The following is a 24,991-nucleotide window of genomic DNA, read 5'->3' on the forward strand; positions in this document are numbered from 1 at the left end:
AAGAACTTCTGACCATACCCAGGAATAAAAATTGCTGTATAACTAAACACAGTGGCAGACGCCAATGATCACAGGACTTGGGAGTCAGTGGCATGAGAGCTGTGAGTTCCTGGGTGACACAGCAGGCTTTAGGCCAAACTGAACTACATATTTCAACTATTAAAGTAAGTTATAACAATGAGTTATAAAGACAGGGAAGGAACCACAAACCAGTATTTCCTGTAAAGGTCCTGCTATTCAACTTGTCACCCCTGACTTCATTTTAGAAAGAAGCGGGCCTTAAATGTTGATAATTTTGGCATTTAAAATATGTCACTGAGTGTGTAGTGTGTGTGTGTGTGTGTGTGTGTGTGTGTGTGTGTGTGTGTGTGTGTGGTCCTGGCTGGCCTGGAACTAGCTATGTATGATAACAAAGTATAATTAAGTGTACAAGTCTAAAGCAGCCTCACTTTCTTGCCAACTAAGAAGTATAATCTATCTGTGTAGGATACTAGAGAAGTATAATCTATCCAACTAGAAGAGTGAGAGAATATCATGAAGCAGAGAGAGTAAATGAGAAACATAGCCAACCTAGAGGAAAAACAAATTGAGGTATGTCTGTGTCTTTATTTTCCTTTTTCTACCCAAGCCATAGTCCTGGTACATTAACTACACAGAGCAAGAATCCTGGGATGACCTGTGTCAGGTTGTTCTCTAGGTCCTGTTAGATACACAGCAGTGTATGGTATGTTAGGTACATGAATGAGTGTGGTATGACAGCATCCACAGAGGCAGTGCTGCAAAAGCCCCTGCAGACTCTGGTAGTCAATAGGATGGAGACACTGAAAACCTATTTCAAATCTAGAATTCAGCTTTTCATCCATTCCCAGCCTTCCTCCCTTCCCCAGGGAACGGTGAAGAAGCCCCTGTTTGGATGTGAGGACATAAGTGATGACTCACCAGGGGTTATCATCTGTTCAGCACAGGCTGTGCTGAACTACAGAAGATGTGACCAGCACAATGGAGATGTACTTTCATATCAAATGCCACCTGATGTATACCTGTCTTCCTTTCTCTCATCACTTCTTCCTCTCCCTTTAACATATATTTCATCCATACTTTTTGAGTACCAAGGCCCTAGGCACTGCGCAATAATGAGGGTAAAGGGTAATGGAGCCAGATTCCCTGGTCTTGAGCAACTAAAAACTAATGAGTCATAAATTCGCACTTTCCTTTCCCACCCCTCTAAACACAGAATAGCATAGTGCCATATGCACAAAATATAGGCAGACCAATATGAAAGCATGCATGTGAGTATGTGAGTGTGTGTCTGTATATGTGACTCTATGTATATGTGTGAGTATGTATGCATATGTATATGTGTGTGACTCTGTGTGTGACTCTATGTGTGTGAGAGTGTATGTGTCTATGTATATGCGTGTATGTGACTATGTGTGAGTGTGTGTGTATGTCCATGTGTGTGTACATGTGTGTGTGAGAGTGCATGTGTGTGTGTGTGTGTGTGTGTGTGTGTGTGCATGAGAGCGCATGCACATGCTCTGAGAGGCCTCCTTTAATCCCTTGGAGGCAGCTCTTCTACTTACCACACTTACTGGCACCTTTCCTGCAGCTTCTGCTCTTTCCTTTTGACAGGGTTTTAAGCTTGGAACATGTGTGAAGCCCACTCAGAATGATGCAGATGGAAGTTCCTTCCCGCATGAGGGCTCACAGTGGTAGGAGTTGGTATTCCACTCAAGAAGAGAAAGAAGGAAGGAAGGAAGAAAAGAAAGAAGGAAGGAAGGAAGGAAGGAAGGAAGGAAGGAAGGAAGGAAGGAAGGAAGGAAGGAAGGAAGGAAGGAAGGAACATGTTGTTACACGGACAGGAAGTTATAAAGCCATGGAAGGAACCAAGAACCATTATTTCTTGTAAAGGTCCTGCTATCCAACTTATCTCCCACTGACTTCATTTTAGAAAGAAGCAGGCCTTAAATGTTGATATGTTGGCATTTGCAACATGCTACTGAGTGTGGGGGTTGGCCCGGGGGTCCTGGAACTAACTATGCAAACCAGGCTGCTCTTGAGCCACAGGCTGCCTCTACCTATGGAGTGCTGGAATCAAAGTTATGCACCCCCATCCCCAGCCACTTCACACTTTAAAAGAACAAATAACACTTTTCTTTGTGTTGTCACCTTTAATAACGCATTGCTTTAGGAACAACGTTAACATCCTTTACAAATAAAATAAATGTTTAAGCTTCCTACCATATCTATTTTCTAGTCAAATGTAGATTTATTTTTTGAGTGAGTAATAATACAATGAGCTTTCTATATAGATCCTGGCGGGTAGAACAACCTTTAGCTGGATTAATATGCAAAGCTCTTGTTCACACTGCCCCTATAGTCTCAGCCCTTACACCTCTGACCACACCCATCTTATCAAGTACTCCTGTCTGCTCTCCCATTATCTCCCCCTTTTCTATCCTGTATCTGGGAGGGGGGATTGAACAGAATTTTATAATTCAGCAATTAGAAATACAAGTTTGGAGAGGTGTTGATTTAGAAGAAATTCATTAAACATTCTGCCATTTCATGACTGTATATTTTGCTCTAAAAACACAAGCTCAACTTATGCCGTGCTCAGATCAGCCCGGGGAGCAGGGGGCACTCGGTCTTCAGAGGTCTGTATGAAGGCATGGAGATCCGCACCAGCACTGCGCACAAACACCGCACTGCTCTTGCTGACTGGGCAACATGTTTTCTAAAGGTGCAGAATCTACTTTGTTTCTGTCACTTGTCAGGATTAAGCATAAATAATGTAAAAACAAACAAACTGTGCCAGTACGAAATGTAGCATTTGTTTACAAGACACTTGCAGAATCTGACAGTGGCCCTCTGTTAACAATATTTAGGCCATAACCATATTGGCCAAATTTTACACACAAAGAAATCTGAAGCTTTGGATAATGTTAAGTAGTTTTCCGTTTCCCCTGTATCTGGTGTCTAATCTCAGACTTGATCAGGCAGAGTTCCTCATTTTAACAATCCCATCACTCTCGAATCCAAACAAGAGTAAGGATGAGTTAAGAGCCTACCATAGAGCAGGCTAGCATTCTCTATTTTCTCGCTTCTCTAAAGTTGGAGACTTTTCAAGCAGTTATGACACTCAAAAATGTTGAAAAGCCAGCAGATTTAGCATCTTTTGCTAGCGCCACAGAAAAACAATGAGAGGGGAAATATAACGACTGATGTTCATTGTTATCATTATGTCTCTGTAGCATACAAACACCAAAAACCATATCTATAACATGCATAATCCCATTGGCCATTATTTGTAAACCACTCTTCCCAGAGTATCCGTTGAGAGATCTCCCAGAAGTTGGTTTCCCCCCCCCCCCCCGCAATCTCACTGACACCTAGATAGAGATTTTATTTCAGTCAATTTGATAGGTACCCAGTGTACTCATGACCCAAAATGTGAAATAGCATCCATCCAGTTCATAACTCACTACCTATCGGGGCTTCAATTAGCATCTCAACAAAAAAAAAAAAAATGGCTTTCTCTGAAGACAGCATCATAGGTAAAGCCGCACTTCCAGACAGAGTGTTTACATTTTATATAGTGAATTAAAACCCAGGACCAAATCCTTGTAAGTCAGAGAAAGAATCCACAGCCTGTGGCTTTCACCATGTGGTCAGCTAACACATCACAAGATGCCCTATCTTTCAGGATCATGTGTCACATGACATGGAGGATGAGAGATTTTCAAAACTCTCACTCCTGTTCCAAACTTACATAACTGCAAACCCAAATCTGCCATGCTGGAGATCAATTCTGCCCCGGACAGAGCTGCATAAGGAAAGTTCCCACTCCAAACACTGGGCACTGTGCCTCCGAAACTACCTGGTTTTGTTTTCAGTGTTCACAGTGACAGTAAGGGTATTGATTATAAAACAAATGCTTTATTTCCAAGGTTGGAAAGCAGGTATCTGGCTTATCTCAGGGGAACATTGCAGTCATGAGCACAGGCTCTGGATGCAAAGGCGGCTTTTCAGACAGCTGTGGCCGGTCTCACTTTCCTTTTAGGAAGTTTTTCTTTATAGTACTTTAACCCCTGCCAGGCCGCCCCATTCCCTAGGGCTTCAAATGTCTGGAAGATTAGGTGTTCACTGAGGCCAGACCAGGCAGTCCTCTGATGTATTTGTGTCTGGAGCCTCAAACCAGCAAGTGTATGCTGCCTGGTTGGTGGTTCAGTGTCTGAGAGATCTCAGAGGACTGGGTTAGTTAAGACTGCTGGTCTTCCTATGGGGTCACCCTCCTCCTTAACTTCTTCCAGCCTTCTCTAATTTGACCACAGGGGTCCCCAACTTCAGTCCACTGGTTGGATGTAAGTATCTGCATCTGTCTCAGTCAGGTGCTTGTTGGGCCTCTCAGACAGCAGCCATACTAGACTCCTGTCTTTAAGAACACCTTAGCATCAGTAATAGTGTTAGGCCTTGGTGCCTCCCCCTGAGCTGGATCTCAATTTGGGCCTGTCACTGGACCTCCTTTTAGTCAGCCTCTTCTCCATTTTTGTCCCTGCAGTTCTTTCTGGCAGGGACAATTCTGTGTCAGAGTTTTTGACTGTGGGATGGCAACCCCATCCCTCCACTTGATGCCCTGTCTTTCTGCTAGAGGTGGGCACTCCAAGTTCCCTTTTCCCACCGTAGGTCATCTCATCTAAAGTTCCTTCCTTTGAGTCCTAAATGTCTCTCACCTCCCAGGTGAGACCAGCTTTCACTGAGGCCATGGCTAGCCTGGAATTCTCAATGTTGAGAAAGTGACCTTAACTTCGCACAGAACCAATTATTTCTGTCTCCCGAGTGTTCCAACACCCTACCCCATTTTTTAAAAATTCACTTTACATCCCAATCAGAGCCTGCTTCCTCCTCTCTTCCCAGTTCCATTCTTACAAATCGCTCCTCCCCACTTTGTGCCTCTCTTCACTGAAGAAAAGGGGAGATTCCTGTGGGCACCATCCTACCCTACCCTGGGGCATCTGGATTCAGACGGTTTAGGCACATATTCTCCGGCTGAAGCCCAACCAGGCAGTCCAAGAAGGGAATAAAGGGATGCAATGGAAGGGAACAGAGATGGACACAGTCCATGTTCTACTTTTTAGGGGACCCACATGAAGACCAAGCTGCACATTTGCTACAAATGTGTAAGGAATCTAGGTCCAGCTCTTTGCATGCTTGAGGATTGGTGGCTTGGGCTTTGTGAGCTCCCATGGACCCAATTTAGGTGACTCTGCGAGAATATTTTTGGTGTCTTTAACCCCTCTGACTTGGTCACTACTATCTCTACACTTCCCCAAGCTCTGCCTGATGTTTGGCTGTGGGTTTCTACATCTGCCTCCATCCATTGCTAGACAGAACCTTTCAGGAGACAGTTATGCTAGGTTCCTGTCTGCAAGCATAGCAGAGTATCATTGATAGTCACAGGGGTTGGCTCTCTCACATGGGATGAGTCTCAAGTTGGGTCAGTCATTGGTTGGCTGTTCCTTCAGTTTCTGCTTCATCTTTATCACTGCATTTTGTACTGAAGACAAATTTTGAGTTAAAGTCTTGTGGGTAGATGGATGCCTCTCTACCTCCTCTGGAAGTCCTGCCTGGCTATAGGTGATCACTTCAGGCTCTATATCGCCCTCTGGTAGGAATATAGATTCTCATTCTCATAGACTCCCCATATTTAATCCTGTCCCAGGCCTCCAGCTAGTCACCACAGATGCCCTGTACCAACTTCCATTCTCACTCCCAGCCCTCTCTCACCCCCTTCTCCCCACAGCTGATCACCACCCCTGCCCTCATGTCACTTCCTCTCCTAGCCAGTTCCCTCTTTCTATCCACCCCTATGACTATTTAGTCTTCCCTTCTGAGATAGATTTGTGCATCCTCCCTTGGGAATTCTTTATTATACAATTTCTTTGAGTCTGTGTATTGTAGCATGGTTGTCTTGCACTTTATGGCTAATAAGTGAGTACATACAATAATTGTCTTTCTGGCTTTGGGTTACCTCACTCAAGATGATATTCTCAAGTTCCATTCCTTTGCCTACAAAGTTCATAATGTATTTATTTTTAATAGTTGAATAGTATTTGATTCTGTACATAGACTACCTTTTCTTTATTCATTTTTTAGTTAAGGGACATCTAGATTTTTTCCAGTTTCTGACCACTACAAATAAAGCTGCTATAAACATAGTTGAGCAAGTATCCCTATGGATACTATGTCTATAGTGGAATACCTTTTGGGTATATGCCCAGAAGTGATATAATTGGGTCTTGAAGTAGAACTATTCCCAGTTTTCTAAGAAACCACCAAATCGATCTCCACAGTGGTTGTACAAGTTTGCACTCCCACCAGCAATGGAGGAGTGTTCTCCTTGCTCCACATCCTCGCCAACATGTGCTGTCACTTGAGTTTTTTGATCTTAGCCATTCTGATGGGTGTAAAATGGAATCTGCATTCCATTTTGATTTGCATTTCTCTGATGACTAAGTACTTTGAACATTTCTTTAAGTGCTTCTCAGCCATTTGAGATTCCTCTGTTGAAAATTTTCTGTTTAGCTCTGTATTCCATGTTTTAATTGGGTTGTTTAAATTGTTGGTGTCTATTTCCTGGAGTTCTTTATAAATTTTGGACATTATCCCTCTGCTAGATGTAGGGTTGGTAAAGATCCTTTCTTTATCTTTAGGCTGCCATTTAGTCCTATTGACAGTGTCCTTTGCCTTACAGAAACCTTTCAGTTTCTTGAGGTTCCATTTATCAGTTGCTGATCTTAGTGCCTAAACCATTGATATTCTGTTCAGGAACTTGTTTCCTGTATCAATAAGGTCTGGAGATCAAACTCAGATCATCATGCTAGCAAGGCAAGCACTTAACCAACTTAATCGTCACTTCAGAGTGTTTTCAATTGATGTTTTACATTCCATAATTATTTTTAACCCACAGTTGCACTGTAATGAATGCAGGGGAATTTCTCTGAAATGTCCAGTTGCTGTATCCATGGTGATCTCAAGCTGACTTCTCTGAAATCACTTAAGGAGAATAAAAGATGGTGGGAGGAAGCTTTATAGGTTGCCCTTCCCTCTACCAATGCTAAAGACATGTACAAGACTGTTTGTTCTCCGGTGAAGGAAGCCTCTTGACCAGCACTAAGCTTTATACAGATACTTAGCATAGTGCCTATGAGCGAACTGGTGCTAATGCATACTATCCCACCAAGAAGATCGCTAGCTTTTAAATTATTTCATTTCACCAGCCTCAGCATATGTGTGAAAGAAACTCAACTTTTTGGGACCAAATATTACTGGGATTTTATCATTTCTAATGAGGAGCACTGAAAAACAAAGGGAGGGGAAAGGTCAGAGGAAAATGGAGGGGGAGGCACAGAGTGGAAAGAGGAAAAGGATAGGGGGATAGGGAAAAGGAAGGAAGGGAAGGGAGAAAGAAGAAGGAGAAGGAAAGGTACAGTTGAAGACAAGGAGGGACTGACGGAAGTAGATGGAAGGGGTTGGGGAAAGAGGAGAGAAAAGGAAAGGGAAAATGAGGTAAGGGAAAGGGAGGAAGAAAGGAGGAGGAAAGGAAAAGGGCAGGGAGAAGGGGGCAGGGAGGGAATCAGATCTAATTGAATGGAAAACTCTCTTCTGCACCCATGGAGTCAGGTAAGGAAGTCTATATCTACTGTGATGCTGCTTACCAGGAGACAAGAGCACTTATCCAGAAGAACATTTTAATAATCAAAGAGAAATTCTGGTAAATGTGCCTTTCCTTTCACCCAGTTAGGAAGGATTATAAAACTTCTCTGCCTGAAGCATAGACAGTGGATGCATAAAATGGGTATTTTGCAGGACATGCTAGCAGGAGTCATTTCAGTGGACCCAAGTTGTACATATGTAGTTGCACTTAGAAACAAGAATATTCTGTCTAGTTTACTAGGCATAAACTGTACTCTTGTATTTGAAAGACTCATCCTGGAGAAAAAGAACAGAGCCAGCTGTAGAACTCAGTCCTGCTTTGCTCTCCCCTAAAAATTTAATTAATACTATAGATGAGAAAATTAATTCTTTTGTATTTTTCTGAGTCTTCTTTTTATCTTTTTATTAGATATTTTCTTTATTTACATTTCAAATGTTGTCCCTTTTGCTAGTTTCCCCTCTGAAAACCCCCTACCCCTTTCACTCATTGTAACTGTATATATCAGCACACCTGAACGATAAATGTATTCTTACCTGATCCATTCACTAATCAAATGCAATTCAATCTATTGCTTAAGATAAGATTTCTTGAAGTTAAAGGTAGTTAAGTAAATTTGTGCATATATATATATATATATATATATATATATATATATATATATACATATATATATATAGGAACTTATGAGTGATAGATAATTAAAAACAATGACTATCATAAAGAAATGACAGGGGAAAGGGGAAAAATCTTTCTAATGAATTGTCAGGAAAGACCTGATATCATGGAGAAAGAGATCTAGACCCTCTGAGAAATATCCAGACAAAATAATTTTTAGACATAAAAGACACATAAGCTTCAGGTCAAGGGAAACCTCAACCCTTCAAGGAACTTGGTAAAGGCTCAGGTAAAGCCAGGAGTGAAGGGAAGCAAGAGACAATGGGGATCCTGGAGCAGTTGTGGGGAGAGAAGCTAGAGGATTCTTCAGGTGTCACAGCACAAAGGGGGTTATGGGTCACAACAAGGGTTAGATTTTATTCTATGTGTGATATGAAAATGCCAAAAGAATCAAAGCAGGAAGCACATGATTTGCTGTGGCTATTCAGTATGGAGTAGATTTATGAGGAAACAATAAATGGAAAAAGAGCAATTAGGAATTTATCGCAGTAGAGATAAACTCCATAGGAATCAAGATGCTGATGGTTTAGAATAAGGTAGTAACAGTGGAGGACAGCTAGAAGCAGATGGTCTCCAACGCTTTTCTAAAGATGAGATTGGCAGGTCCGGTTGTTCATTTGCCCAGGATGATGTTGGGGAAAGCAAGAACAGAGATGACCCACAGATGTCAGACCAGAGCTAGGCAGGGTTTGAAGGGAAACCCTTTAGGCTTTCAATTACATGTATCTAAATGCACTGGTATGTAGAAAGCAACCAGTCACAAGGTTTCTGGTTCTGATATCAGTTCGAGGAGAGGTTATTGCATCATATCCACAACTCTGAAATGGTCATGAGCTTGCAGAACCTTTGGAATGCCATTGGTAAGGTCTGGCTCTTTGCAGATTACCTTCTTATCATCACATCTCAGTATCACCAGCTTGGTTTTTGAGAATTAAATACTAACTACTTTTTTCCTATCAAGATTTAGAATCAATAGAAAACTAGGATGTAGGTCCCCCACTATACCGACAAGGATAATTAGACAACCAGGCTCAAAAGAAAGGCTACCCCTTCCCTTTCCCCCTGCCATTCTTTGCGCTAACCTTGGGCACATTTGTCCACTCTGTGATACTGCTTAAGAAACTCAGAGAAGAAGAAGCAGAGGGAGAGAACCCACTGTGCCTGTTGTCTTTTGATTGTCCCTTCTCCTTTGGGAAACAATTACTAGTGGAGAACAGACCCTGTCACTGAAAATTACTTGTTCCCATTCTAGGTAGAATTGTTAATTTGGCATACGTTACTTTCTAGCACTAACGCTGAACAAGAATAAAGATTGAAACCAGCAGTGAGGGCACATACCTTTAATCCCAGCACTCAGGAGGCAGAGGGAGGTGGATGAATCTTTGTGAGTTCAAGACCAGCCTGGTCTACAAAACAAGTTCCAGGACAGCCAAGGTTACACAGAAAAACCCTGTTTCAACAAAACCAAGAAAAAGAGAAAAAAGAAAGAAAGACTAAAGAGTGAAGAATCCCAAAAACTGAATCTTGTCTGATCACACCATTAAGCTATGTTTTAGTGTAAGATGATTTCAGCGTTACTAGAAACTGATTACACGATTTAAAAAAAATAATGTTTTCAAAGTTAGGGAATGTGTAGAGTTTACTAACCAAAGGAATGATTTTGTTTAGTTGTATGCCTTAGAAGGGGGAGGAGGTCTCTTAGCCCTTTGACAGGCCATTCACACTTCCAGGTCTTACTTTCCACATACAAGATGGCAGGGTACATATGGATTCTAAGACGTGAACTCCTTTCTGTAGCCATCATCTGAGCTAGATTGGAAATATGTAAGAATACCCTAGAGTAGAACAATCTTGGTGCGTCAGCCTGAAGTTCTAAGGATCTTCAGGTACATTTTAGGACTCAATGAGATCCAACATTATAGAGACCTCAGGCAACCACCAATTTCTTAGTTACCAGGTGGACATGTCTGAGGAAATAGACTGTTGCTTCTGCCTTGGTTGGGGTATTGAGAGGAGCAGAGCCATGGATCATTTATAGTAAGCAAAAGACAACCAGAAAGAAAGCAGAATATTCCACAAAGGGAAAAAAGTTAAGAGTTATCAAGTATGCATTTCATTAACAATGAAGACTAGCAGAACAAAGTTTTATTTCTTTCAATTCATTAGCTTTCTGGCTACATTTAACACAAATATTGCTACTTTTTGTCATTGATTTTCTTGTTTTGACTTCTCTGACTGGTGGAATACATTTTAATATAAAGCCTTTTACTATCCTACAGAAATAATTAGGAAGTTGCAGAATGCTTTAAAGAAACATGCAACCAGTGCAGGATAAGAACCTGCTGAACTCCAAGGCTCCTGGCTTAAAGGGGTCTCATCTTCTTCAGATGTTATCTTGGTTCTGGCTGAATTTATTATTGTAAGACTGAGCATCATTTAGCAAGAAGTCACCCTCCGGATGTTATGTCCATGTGTCTTTCCATGCTACCTTTTAGAAAGTAAGCAAGGCGTGGAAGCAGATCAGGTATTTGCAGTTACTCGTGAGTCATCTGCTCTCACATAATTTAATATCCACAGAGCTTTGCTATTTATGGCTCATGTTGAAAGGAGTCGACATATGTAGACATCTTCACTACGTAGCTTTATACCCTTCTTGAATACAAAGATGTAAATTTTGTCACCGTTTATGCAACCTGCTAAAAATCTTGCTATTAATTCATGTGAATGAGTTTTCCTCTAAAATTTTAATTAAAACGTGAATGCTTTGCACATTTCAATCTGTATTACATTACATGTATATTTTGTTTAATTCTGACTGATCATTGGCAAAAGGAAATTTATTTATGTTTTCTCATGTCTGCCTGAAATTTCTATCAAACCAACTATTTGTGTTAAAAACTAAATGCTACAAATTTCTTACTAGTAATAGTGTCCCTTTCACATTCCTTTCTATACTAATGAGTGTTCTAAGAAAAGAAGAGTGGAGATCTGCACAGGTGACTAAGAGCTTCTAGCCAAAGCAACTAGAAGGGGACACAAAGGAAAAAAAAATCAGCATTACTTAAAAACCAATGGTGTGTAAATATGAACCATCCAAGTCTATGGAAACCTTAGAGTTCCTGTAAGTATTGATGTTTGGGGTAGAGAGTTGTGTAGACAGCTCTTCCAGATCAACCAGCTTCAGTTCTCAGCATCCAAGTTGGGCAGCTCAAATTGTTTATAATACCAACTCCAGGGGACCCTATGCTTCAGGCCTTCTGTGTAATCATGTGCATACACTCACATGCACACTCTCATCTACAAAAAATTAAAAATAAAATGTCTCATTAAAAAATTTATGTTGAAGAGAGACTCCTTTGAGTCTCATTTATGATTAGTTAAATCTTTGTCAACCCCATGTCTTTCTAGAATTATATAGCTAATTCAGAAGATGGCCATATATTTTTAAATTGTTTATTCTAATATTATTTAAATATACTAGAGTTATTTCATGGTCTAGATTTTTCTATATCTAGTAAAAGCAGAGTAAACATATAATATTGTTACATTATTTAGAATATTATTGTAAAAGAGAATACAGTCAACAAACCCCACCCTTTGTTCTTCTGAAACTTTCAGTCTAGATCCCTTTTCAGCTGTCATTTTTGTTATTATAAATAAAAATAATGCTATTCTTTCACCATCCAATTTTTAATGTGATTGAAAATTTGTTAATAGTTTGAAGGTATTAGAAGGAACAATAAAGATTTTTCTGTACTAATTTTTTAAAATAGAACTGTGTATTTTGCTGAAGGAATGGAAGAATAACGTTTGATCAACTGACACTCAGAAATCATCCCTGAGCAATCTGTTAGGATTTCTCTCCCTTTGCAATGTTTTCTGTTCTGTGTTATCAAGAACTATGAATCATAATTTCTGGCAGCTAAAATCATAGGGGGTGAGAGTCTATTAGCATCCTAAAAATATGCATGCCCTAATGCTCTCTTAAAATATGTCTGCTCAGAGATGGTGCAGATTTCTCAGCCAAGCAAGATGACATTAACTAAGACCCTGGCATGAAGATTTGCTTATTTTAGTTTGCTTAACAATGTAAACCATAGCACAAAAATATTGCTACTCTGTGGCACATAAGTTCTTCTCTCACACTTTGACCCACTGCTTGTTAATATTACATGATAAATGATCAAATCACTTGTGATCACTAATTATTTTGATCATTCACTTACGAAGACAAACTAAAACCGTTTTAGAATTAGTCCTTTTCCAGAGAGCATGCCTTCTTTCTGTCATAAAGGAACCTGTTTTAAATCACTTAGATGGAACCAGGAGTAAGTGAGAACAATTAATAATTTAAATCAAGACAGCGTAATATGTCTACATAAGTAGCTGATAAATTTCTGGAAAGCTCAAAAGTGATGCTAATGTTTCTCACATTCAGCAGTCCATGAGCAAATCTGACTTTATTTGCCTTGTCCACGGGAAGGTTTACTACGGAATTCCAGGAGAATTTTCTAAACTATACCAGTATATGACAGTCGTTTGTTGACTCCAGTTACAGGAAAGGGAACACAGAGATCAGATGTAAGCCAAAGGAGGACACACGTTACACCTTTCAGGCCCAATACCTCCCCAGAAAATACAAAGTAGTGACTTGATCCTGCTGCTGCTGCTCACTAGAGAACAAGGGCTCTGGAACAGCATCTCCCACTGCATGCCACAGTGTGTTCTTATTAAATAAAAGCAGCAAATTTATTAAAGGAACACTCTCACCTGTTTTACTTCATGTACCTAGTGTATTTACAAGCCTCCAAAAATGTGATATGCTTTAAGGAAGATAAAATAGATGTATTTGATGAGTTAGGTGGAAGGTTCAATGAGATCTAGTCGACAGTAAGAGTGTTGCAGAAAGTAACAAAGCACACAAAGAATTCTGAAAAGAACTCTGAGGATCATGTGAAAGAAGAGGAGGACTTGGGAGGGAAGCCAGACTTCAAACAAGGCTTGGAGAATACACCTCATTAACAGTTGAGGAAACAGGAAAAAAATCATGAGTGACAACAAAAAGCCTTAGTGCTACTTTATGCCAAGAAACCAAACTTAATTTTATTCCATTAGCCCACCATTATCCAAAGATGTTTCTTGAAACATGAAATTAAATTATGTGATTATTAATATATTCCAAATGTATTTTATGGGAGTATATATATTGCACATAAAAAATAATTTTATATCCAAAAGATTGGAAACAGCTAGAGAAATGGTCCAGTAGATAAAGCACTTGCCAACAAGCATAAGATCAAACCACATCTCCAGAACCCATGGAAAAGGCAGGCAGAACTGACTATTACTGAAATATCAGCAGTCCTAGGGTTAAAAAATGGATTCTACCCCAAAGGCAGTTAGCTAAGTGGACCACCTGGAATCATTCTAGGTTCTGAGAGACGATCCTGCCTCAGTAAATGAAGTGGAGAGTGACTGAGGAACAGACAGACCCAACACCAACTTCATTTGCTTATACACACATACACACACACACAGAGAGAGAGAGAGAGAGAGAGAGAGAGAGAGAGAGAGAGAGAGAGAGAGAGAGAGAGAGAGAGATTGTTGATGAAGATGTCACTCATTCCATGAGGTCCCATCTCTCAACACCACAGGATGGTTTGTTAAATTACCAGCATGTATTTACCAGGACTTCTTCAAGCCACAGAAATCACCAGCATGACTGCCTAAACATGAACTAGCTGTACAATGACAGCTAACATGCACTGGGAAAGGACCAAAAGGAGCCCTCAGCCTGTACACAAAAGACTACAGACAACCAGGGAATCCTGAAAGCAGAAGAGACCATCTTCTCCAAGGACCAGCATACTAATTCACCAGTTGCTTATCCAATCCAAAATGATCAGTCCTGAAAACGCGCGCGCGTGTGTGTGTGTGTGTGTATGTGTGTGTGTGTGTGTGTGTAAAACATTGTATAGATTGAGCAGTATGCAATCACATATTTGGAAACAATTAATACATACACACACACAGCCATGAGTTTGATAAAGAGCAAGGAGAGGGTCTATGGGCAGGTTTAGAGGGAGGAAAGGAAGGGGGAAATGATGTAATTACATTATCTTAGAACATGAAAAAAATCATTTTTAAAAGTCAATTAGTTAGCTTTACACCTGCCTTAATTTGCCTCAACAGTGGTTCGGGTGCTGCTATCTGAGCCTTGTGTGCAGGGATTTGAAGTTCTGGGGCTTGTTATTCCAAATAATTCAAACCAGATCCTTTTCTCAGCTTTAAGGTTCTGGATAAAATTTTTTTTTCATTTTTTATATAGCCAGCTAATATCCCTTTTATAATTTCAGCAACTTGTTAGAAAAAAACATTGCCATTTCTATTCTAAGGCTTTTTTTTGCAGACTTACAAATTGCTTTTTTGTTTTTTTATTTAATATGAAATAAGACTTTTTTATAGATTTACTTCTCAATGAGTATTAACAACAAACACATTGATGTAAAGAACATTGATGTACAAACATTATTGATACAAAATTTGCCTGCTTACATTGTCTTGTCACCAGCAACTCCTTTAGCTCCTAACCTTCCACAGCTACAGTTCTGCTCTTGCTTTTTGAAAATGTCAGATGCTGGAGCCATACAGTAGGTGCCTTTATGAAGGTGAATTATTTCACAAGACTTCACACATTTGAAATCCTCTAAGCAGCCCTGACAGTAATAATCCATATGTCTTCATGCTGCTGAGCTGTGTTCCCTTGTCCATTCATACATTTGACACTTGTGAATTTTAATTCAGAGGAAAGTTGAGTACAGTAGTTGGAAGTATTCATTCGTATATTTTGTGGAAACATAAGCTTTTGCTTTTTGGGAGAAATGAAATTGCAAGGATATATAATCAGGGTACTTTTAGCTTTATAATAAACTTCAGGTCTGTTTTATAAAATGACAGAAATATTGTGTTTCCATCAATGGTGTATCAGAGTTCTAGTCCCTCCACTTCCTAATCAACACTTGATATTGTCTGCACTTTTATTTTATTCTAATAATTTGTTACGATTTTGATGATTTTGTATGCATTTTCATGGGGGTATTGATCTTCATGTTTTTATTATTGTCCTTCTGGTTTTTTTCCATCATGGAATGCTCACATGACTAAAAACTTTAAGCAATGCCTCCCAATTTTCAAGCAATAGAGTAGATTTAGTTGTATTCCTAATATATATATAGGCATAATTTAGAAATAAAACCATTCGACCTCAGAGTTTTCTTTTTCAAGTTGTTAATAGTGGTTTGTGTTTTTTGACAATCATAGAACTATTAAAGTTACCTATTTCATCCTGGTAGTGTTTTTATGACACTTTGTTTTAGAGTAATCAACTTCAATTTACTTGTAGGATCATTTACATAGAAATCTCTGCAATGTTCCTGTGTTACAGGGAATATGATGGGCCTCACCTTTTATTTCTGACATCAGTTTTTGTGTCTGCCTTCGCCTTTCTTCCTTCCTCCTTCTTCTGTGGGTGTATCAGGTTCGAAGACCTCTGCTTTGGAGAAGGTCATTTTCTCTCGGTTTTCAGTGAGAAAATGTTTTCAGCCCTTATATCTATTAATTTTTAGTTCTACTAAATTTTAAAATCTTAAGTTTAAATTCTACTTAAGTTACACTCTGCCTCTATTCTTTTGAACTATTTCTAGCTTCTTAAAATGAAGCCCTGTGGCATCTTTTGGTTTCCACTAGAAGCTGAGAATATGATAAATATTCCTCTGAACACCACATTGACTCTATCAAAGACTATTTGATGTACTATGTTTCATACTTCTTGAACAAAAAGCAATTACAGATTTCTCTTGAGACTTTCTGTTTGATACACTAATCATACAGGCATTTTATTGTTATTTGTATTACTAATCTAATTTTATTCAGAGAACATTTGTTGCAGTATTTCAATTATCTTAAACATGTTTCTTAACATTTGTTTATGAGCAATGATATGACATATGTCTGTGAGGTTCTAACTAACCCCACTCCTGGTACCAACTTCTGTCTTAGTTAGAATTTCCATTGCTGTGAAGACACACAATGACCACAGCAACTCTTATAAAGGACAACATTTAGTTGACGCCAGCTTACTGATTCAGAGGTTCTGTTCATTATCATCATGGCAGGAAGCATGGCAGCATCCAGGCAGGCATGGTTCTGGGGGAGCTGAGAATTCTACAAAGTTTGCCTTTGTTCCAAAGACAAAACAGGAGAAGACTAACTTCCAGGCAGCTAGGAGGAGGGTCTCAAAGCACACCCCCACAGTGACACACACTCCTTTTTTTTTTTATTTTAATTTTTTTTTCTTTTTGAGACAGGGTTTCTCTGTATAGCCCTGGTTGTCCTGGAACTCACTTTGTAGACCAGGCTGGCCTTGACCTCAGAAATCCACCTGCCTCTGCCTCCTGAGTGCTGGGATTAAAGGTGTGTGCCATCACCGCCTGGCTTCTTAACAAGGTCTTAGCTCCTAATAGTGCCACTTCCTGGGCCACAAATATGCAAACCACCACACCTGGCTACAACTGCTAAATGTATACTTTAAAACATTAACTATCATTGTGTGGTGTGTACTCTGCATATGTCACCAAGATCCACTTGGCACATAGTGAAATCCCTTGCTGGTTTCCTATCCATTCTTCAGATCTAAGAAAAAGTATAAAACAAAACCAAAACAAATGCAGGCTTCCTTTTCTCCTTTTGACCAGTTCAATGTATTTTCTGAAACACTGTTATTTGATAATGTGCTTTTAGCATGGCCATGCTTCCTTAGGCAATTTTCTTTTACCATCCTTCTTTATCCTAGGTTGATCCTTGTTTGTTGCTGCTTGGCTCTAAAGCAAAGGTAATATTTTAAGGACACTAATAATTTTTACTATTAGTGTTTTATGGCATATAATTTTCTATGTCATTGCTTTTTCTGTTTATTGTATTTGACATGAATCTTTTATAATCAATTTATTGAGTTTTAATATAGCCTAAAATTTTAATTTTATTGATATAACTAAAAATAGTGATGTATTTACATTTATACTCCACTATTATAGCATATGTATCATCTTTTGCTATGTTTTTCCTGTCCTATTTTCCTGTCCCTGACTCTTTTTGCTCTTGAAATTATTTTTAGTATTCTGCTGAATTGAGTTCTGAATCATATTTCTCTGTACATTTTGCTTATTTTGTGCGGATTCTAAGAATTGAAAAGTCTAACTTTCCATTGCTCACTTAGAACCAACATTCAGCACTTAAAGTGGAGTTGGTAATGATGCATTCCTTCATGTTTGGCCTTCCTGATTTGAATGACCTAGACATCAGTTACTGAAATCTTTCATAAGAAAACTACACTTTTTGGCTGTTTTTCAGAATTTTCTCTTCTTCCCTGGTGGTAGGTGCAGAGTAGTTTACTGAGCACCTTCAGTCTGTGGATTTACATCTTTCTCAGTTATCGTTTCATTTCAAATATTTTTGTATTGCAAGTTCCTCATCTCTTGAGACTCTTGTTACATGGGTATAAAAGCTCTTAATTTAATGTAATGGATAATTGAGATCTTTTTCCTCCATCCTTTAGACTGCACAATTTCTATTGTTCTACTTTCTAGTTCACTGATTCTTTGCTCAGCTACATATTTGGGACTCTTTGTCTCCTTGTTTGGTAAAATATCTTTATATCTTAATATATAATTCATATTTTTAGTACAAAGCTTCCATTGTATATTCCTTTGTAACTCCCAGATATTATGTCGACATTCTTTCACTTATGAGTACTCATCTATACTGGGAAATTTTTATAACAGATGCTCTGAAGTCTTTATCAGGCAATTCTAAAGGCACTAACATTTTAGCATTGTTTTTTATACTCCCCTCCTCCAAAGCTGAGATTTAGCTGTTCTTATTTACCAGTTAATTATGGTCACCATATTTAAATATCATCTTTTAAGAATCCAGCTCATGTTTCAATGGTATGGACAATAGTATTTGTTTATTTGTTTGGTTTTGGTAAACAAACATTTCAGTTGGGTTCAAGTGTCACAAGTCTTTGTTCATGACTTCAATGTACATGCCTGCTCAGCAAGCTACACCTGGCCTGTGTGTTTGTCACACAATGACTGATATAGACCTGATTAGTAGTTCATATCTTAGTTCATTCTCAAGTGGCATGTGTCTTTTAAGATTAGATCGGTGTGCATTCAAATCAAGGGTGACACTAAGGTTTTATAAACACTTCCAAGGGATTGGTATACTGGATTAGTTACAGTTTCTGTTACTGTGAAGAGATACCATGACCATAGTAATTCTTATGAAGGAAAGCATTTAGCTAGGACAGTTCGGAGGTTTAGTCCATTATCATCATGTTGGAGAAGAAACATGGAGTCACAGAGACAGACATGGTACTGGAGAGGTATATCTGGACCAGCAGGAGGCAAGAAAAGAGAAACACACTGGACCTCTCTTGAGCATCTGGCCCCAGAAAACCCAACCCTAGTGACACACTTCCTCCACAAGGCCACTCATCTCCTAATAGTGCCACTCCTGTGGGCATATCAGGGATATTTTCATTGAAAGTACCACACTATACCAAGTTCCCATGGCCCAAAATTTTCTTGCTACTTTCTCATTCCCTATACTTCAACTTTACATGGCTTTACACTTTCCTTTCACACATATTTTTCTTTAATTGGGTAGTACTCAGGGCCAAATAGAAAAACAAAAGCTGAAATTTTCAGTCTTTAATGTTTGAACCATTTGTGGACCGCTGTCTGCACCACTGGTAATAACAGAAAGTCTCCTTCCTGTATCTACAATTAGAAAGAATTTTCCCTGAGATGTCTAAGCTTTATTAATTCAGGCTAGGGTGCATACAAGAAAGAACAATGATAAATCCCTTGTCAGTTTAGAGTCCTCAAATAACTGTCCATTTTTCTGTCCAGGTTCTATGCCCTCCTCCTGGAAAGACTAGCAGTTGGAGCGCTTCCTCCAATTTACCTAGAACTACAAACCTGGAAAACTGATGGCTGTTTGAGTTGTTTGTTTTTATTGTTTGTTTTCCCCTTTTCTACTATAAGATAAGCTTTTACTGCATATAATTACTTTTAAACCATTTTATACAACAATATTTTCTGAAGAAATCCTTAAAAGAAGAGAGAATGTAAGGTGGGGATGAATGAGTGAGAGTAAATGAAGGAAGAAGGAAAGAAAAGAGGGAGGAATGAGTAGAGAGGAATGGACAGACCAGAGGGAAAGGATAGGGAGAGAAAGAGAAAGGGAGATAAAGTAAAAGAAATCACCTGATGTGGAAGCAAGAATAAAATATGGCAACTCTCTACTCTGTCTGGAAAGAGACTATTGTGAGGAAGCTTCAGTGTGAGAGGTTTTGGTTGTTGGTGGTGGTTGTGGGTGATAATGGTGGTCGTTGTGATGGATGGATGGATGGATGGATGGATGGATGGATGGATGGTGTTGGTGGTGGTGGTGTGGTGGTGGTGGTGGTGGTGGTTGTGGTGGTGGTTACAAACTCTAACAGAAATGTCATTCTTCAAAATAGCAGAAGTTAAAATAAAACAGAATACGTATCCTGAAAATGGTGAGGCTGTGGGAAGAGAAGCTACTGCTTATTGGTGTACCCAAATAGAAGAATGATGCATAACACAGTCTGGGAGAACAGGACAGGACAGTGTGTGAGCACAACTTTAACATCTCTACCCACTTTTTTCTGACAACCCTAACAGGCTAAGAGCAGCAGCATCTTAGATTGAAAACAGTTTCAAACTGATTAAAAATGACAACTGATCAATTATTTCTGAATTTTTCTTCATTTAACTTTTGCTCTGTAACTTCATATGAAGTAAATACAGATCAGATGTCTATATCCAGTATCAGTTATATTAATCCTAAGACATATTTAATGGTAAACTAATCAGACTTGGGATGAAACTCATTGGGAGACCGGTTCCCTAGTACCACAGTTAGTTTCAATTTTCACCTGGACACAGCCTAGAATCGTGTGAAGAAATTGTGACTGAGGATTCACCTAGGTTCTATTACCTGTGGATATGTCTGTGAAGCATTTTCTTGATGGCTGAATGATGATGGGAGGGCTGAGTTTTTACGGGCAGTACCACCCCTAAGCACTTGGTCCTGATATGTAAAAGCTAAGCATGAGCTGGGGAGAGCTGGGAACCAGCATTCCTCTGTATCCTTTGCTTTTGTTTCTGCTTGAGTTCTTACCCTGACTTCCCTCAGTAGTGGGTTGCAGCATGGAAATATATGACAAATGTTCCTCTCCAAGTTGCTTTTGGTCCAAGTATCATACCACAGAAACACAATGAAACTAAAACACTAAGCATGCATGAAGCCCTGAGGTCAATCACCAGAGCACACACACACACACACACACACACATACTAACAATGTGGTCAAAGAGGCAACAAGATCAAAAGAGAAAAATTATCTTTAGCTATATTGGAGAGTTTTACCAGCCTAAGTTTCAGGAAACCTTGTCAAGAACCAAACAAACAAAAACTAAAATAAGCATTATTTATGATATGGCAATATGATAAAAATAATTTAATATTCAAATTTAAAACATATCTTTCTTGCTCATTGTTCTATTCTATGTTGCTGTTCTTATAGGGAAACGGACAAGGTAGGCCAATATCAGCAGTACCCAGTACCAGACAAGAAACAGGGATGAAGTAAATTTTTCACTCAGTGTATCATCTTCGGTTGTGAAAAAAGTAAGATTAGAACGGATATTAACACACATACACAGAGATATGGGTGTCATTCCTTGCCTAATGTTTTCAGCTCCAAACAGTCTCATGGAAATACATGTAAATGGCAAAATACCCTTACTATCAACTTGGACAATGATCCAATTCTTGAACAGAAATGGAATTATAGTCCATTTAGCTGGGCTGAACCAATAGATAACTCCCTTTTTCTAGTTAGAAACAGAATAGAAGCATAAATCAATGTGTATTCACTGACCTATATTTTTTCCTACCTATACTATGTTTCAAATTTTACCACTGACTACACCATAGACTTCTTGGAAGCCTGAACACCTTCTCTGAAAGGAAAAGTCAGGTTGTTTACCCAAGACTAGACAAGAGAAAAACCTGAGATCTACTTGCTTTGTGGAAAGTTAAGTGTATTGTTTTAACATTTTTATAAATAAATAAATACAATCTGCAAAGAGAGAGAAGTGCTCTCCACTCTGATCTTTCTCTCAATCACCAAATTCCACAAGGTACCCCCTGAGAACTCGCTTGTCAGGCTGGCCAAAGGAGCAAGTCAGTTATCTTCAGACCTTCATGTTCATCGTCCCTTTCAAAGGCAATATATAGTCTCATCCCCAGCTCTATAACCAACTACTAGGCCTCTTTTTATTTCAATTCCCATTGAAATAAGCAGATTCTGGTGGGACACCCTACTTTTCTCCTTCTTATGTACGTTCTCACTCCCCTCCCTTTGACCCTGTCTCCATTCCTACATGTTAGCACCCAATTTCTAGAATCATGTTTTGCCAGGAACCCCCAGTGTTCTCATCTTACAGAAAATCAGATACATTCCCTACCAAGCAACCCACAGCTACCATGCTCTTCTAAGAACAGGAGAGTGCCACAGAAACAAGGAAATAGAATACTTACTCAACAAAGACAGGACCACATATGAGCACCTAGAATTCCAAATCATCTCAAACCCAGATGCTTAGCTGTCATCATAAAAACATAATAACAGTTAGAACAATGTGTCTCCACTAGAGCCCAACAACCCTACTACAGTAAACTATGAGAAATGCAATGGAGCTGAAACACAAGACAGTGAATTCAAAATACTGTTTATAAACATGTTAGAGGTCCTAAAAGAAGAATTGGACAAATCCATTAAAGAAATGAATGAAAACACAAATAAACAGTGGAAGGAAATGAAGACAACAACCAAGATATGAAAGTATAAGTACAATCAATAAAGAAAACCCAAATTTACGTAAATCTGGAACAGAAAAACAAAGTAACACTAACAAGAACACTAAACATACAGAGCAAAGAGTTTTAAAGTTGCAAGGGGGAAAAAAACAAGTAACATTTAACAGTATATTAGAATAACACCTGACTTTTCAATGGAAACCCTAAAATTCCAAAGAATCTAAATTGATAAAGAAACTCAAAGAGACTTCAGATGCCAACACAGACAACAATACCAAGCAAAACTTTCAATTATAATAGATGAAGAAAGATTTGCTTGGTAAAACCAAATTTAAGCAGTATCAATCTATAAACCCAACCATGCAAAAGGTAATAGAAGGAAAACTTTAACCTGAAGAGCTTAAGAACACATAAAACATAAGGAATAAATAATACTGACCAAGAAATCAATAGAGGGGAAACACAGCACAATGACAAAACAGTAAGAATCACCACTCACTGATATCTGTCGACTTCTGTGGTCTCAAGTACCCAATAAAAAGACACTGTCTAGGATAGTGGATATACAAATAGGATCCATCTTTCTGCTGGAACCAAGAAACACAATTTAACATCAAGAATGGACATGACCTCATAGTAAAAGGATGAAAGAAGATATTTCAAGAAAATAGGCCTAAGAAGCAAGCTGACAATATCTGACAAAATAGACTTCAGGCCAAAACTTATCAAAGGAGATAGAAAGAATGTGAAAATGTTCAACAAGAGGATATTGCAATTGTTTTGTTTGTGTGTTTGTTTGTTTTATGCTGAAAATTTGTCCTTTCAGGATCTGTGAAGAACTGTGTTGGTATTATTTTGATGGGTAGTGCATGAAGATTGTTTATATTTTTTGGTATGATGGTCATTTTTATTAAATTTATATTAGAGAGCCACAAGCATGGGAGATTATGCTACCTTCTGATATCTTCTTCAATTTCTTTTCTTCAGTATCTTAAAGTTTTATCATACATAGCTTTTACTTGCTTGTTTAGAGCTACCTCCAACATATTTTTTCCCTTTGAGGCTATTGTAAAAAGTGTTGTTTTCTTGCTCCCCTTGTTTCAGGCTGTTTGTAAGCTTCATGTTGTTTCTGTTATTGGTGATGTCCAGCTTTTATCCTGTGGTGGTCTGATAGGAGAGTCAAGGACTATACATTAGCACCAACTCAACTTCTTCATGTTCAAAGAGTTGTATAGGTGTTGTAAGGCTTTACTGTCTGTTGTTGGAGGGTAACCAATAGCCTTGGAAATCATCTGAATTGTTAAGGGGTTCCTCTGGCCAAAAAATCAGATGCAAACTAATCTCAGCACTGAAAGTGCTATTTGGTGACAAGAGATGTCCAGTGATGATCTGTCTCCTATAGCTTTGGTCCTACAGAACTGGCCTTTTAATGTGCTCTAGAAGTTCACAAATGAGGTAGAGATTGGTGAGGGTCAACTCAAAGCCCAGGATCTAGGCATGGGTGGTAGCTGAGTTGGTCAGCTTGCCTGATCTCCCACATCCACACCACCAGGGTTAGATTTCCATCACTGTCCTGGATAGTTCACCCAGTATTGGCAAGGGGCAAGGTCAACTCTCCTCCTCTCATGCCCTCAGAATGGCTCACCCATGAGCTTGTACCCATGTATAGTCTTTAACTCTCAGGACAAGCATTCATAGTACTGGAAAGTACACTGAACACTGCCAAAAGAAAATGGTAAACCCAAAGACATCTACAAACCCTAGGATCTATAATGGTAACTGTAGCAGGAATTGCAGGGCTGCCTCTGTGTAAACACTGGGGGCCATGCAGCTACAGAAGCATCTCTTACAGGAGAACCTAATTAAGTACTGCCTGTGACACCAGAAAATCTTGAAAACATTGCCACCTATGCCCATTGGTGGTACTCATTGAGTGGTCCAATTTGAACCTCTTTTCCTCAAATCTTTGCTTCTGTTTGAGAATGAGCTGGCTCACCAATAAATTAGGATAGAGATGGTCAATATTGCCCACAACATAACTGCACATGGGACATCTATTATTGTCCTCCAAACTCTGATGAATACATTTGTAGCAAAAACTGTGGCCACCTTTTGTCATATATGCCTCCTCAGTCATGTCAAAGCGGATAAGCCTGTGTGATGGAGAGGTGTAAAATTTGCCAGGGACTACCCAATATTGTCATCTAACCTCACACTTGGTATGTGGTGAAATCTCCACATGAGGCTTCCAATATTACTCCACATGTTAACAGGGATCCCATTAGATTCCAATATGACCCCATTATGAGCAGTTGGGATTTGCGTGGCCCCTCTAATTATCATGATTTATGCCCCCTTACTCTCCTAAAGGGTGGCTGTCTCTTTAATGGGACAAAATTAAGAGACTGTTTGACCCTTATGGATAGCCACTAAGGCTATGATGGGAAGAATTGCCATACTAATAATTAACTTTTTAAAATATCTCAAACAGCACATCTCCAGGAAGTGTTCCTTAAATAAGGCAACCCTCCAGATGCTGATGTCTCTCAAAAACCATGATTGCTAAGCTTGCCTGATCTCCCACATCCACACCACCAGGGTGAGATCTCCATCACTGTCCTGGATA

Source organism: Mus caroli, unplaced genomic scaffold, assembly GCF_978045245.1.
Source record: "Mus caroli unplaced genomic scaffold, Mus_caroli_1 scaffold_2, whole genome shotgun sequence".
NCBI classification, from domain to species: Eukaryota; Metazoa; Chordata; class Mammalia; order Rodentia; family Muridae; genus Mus; species Mus caroli.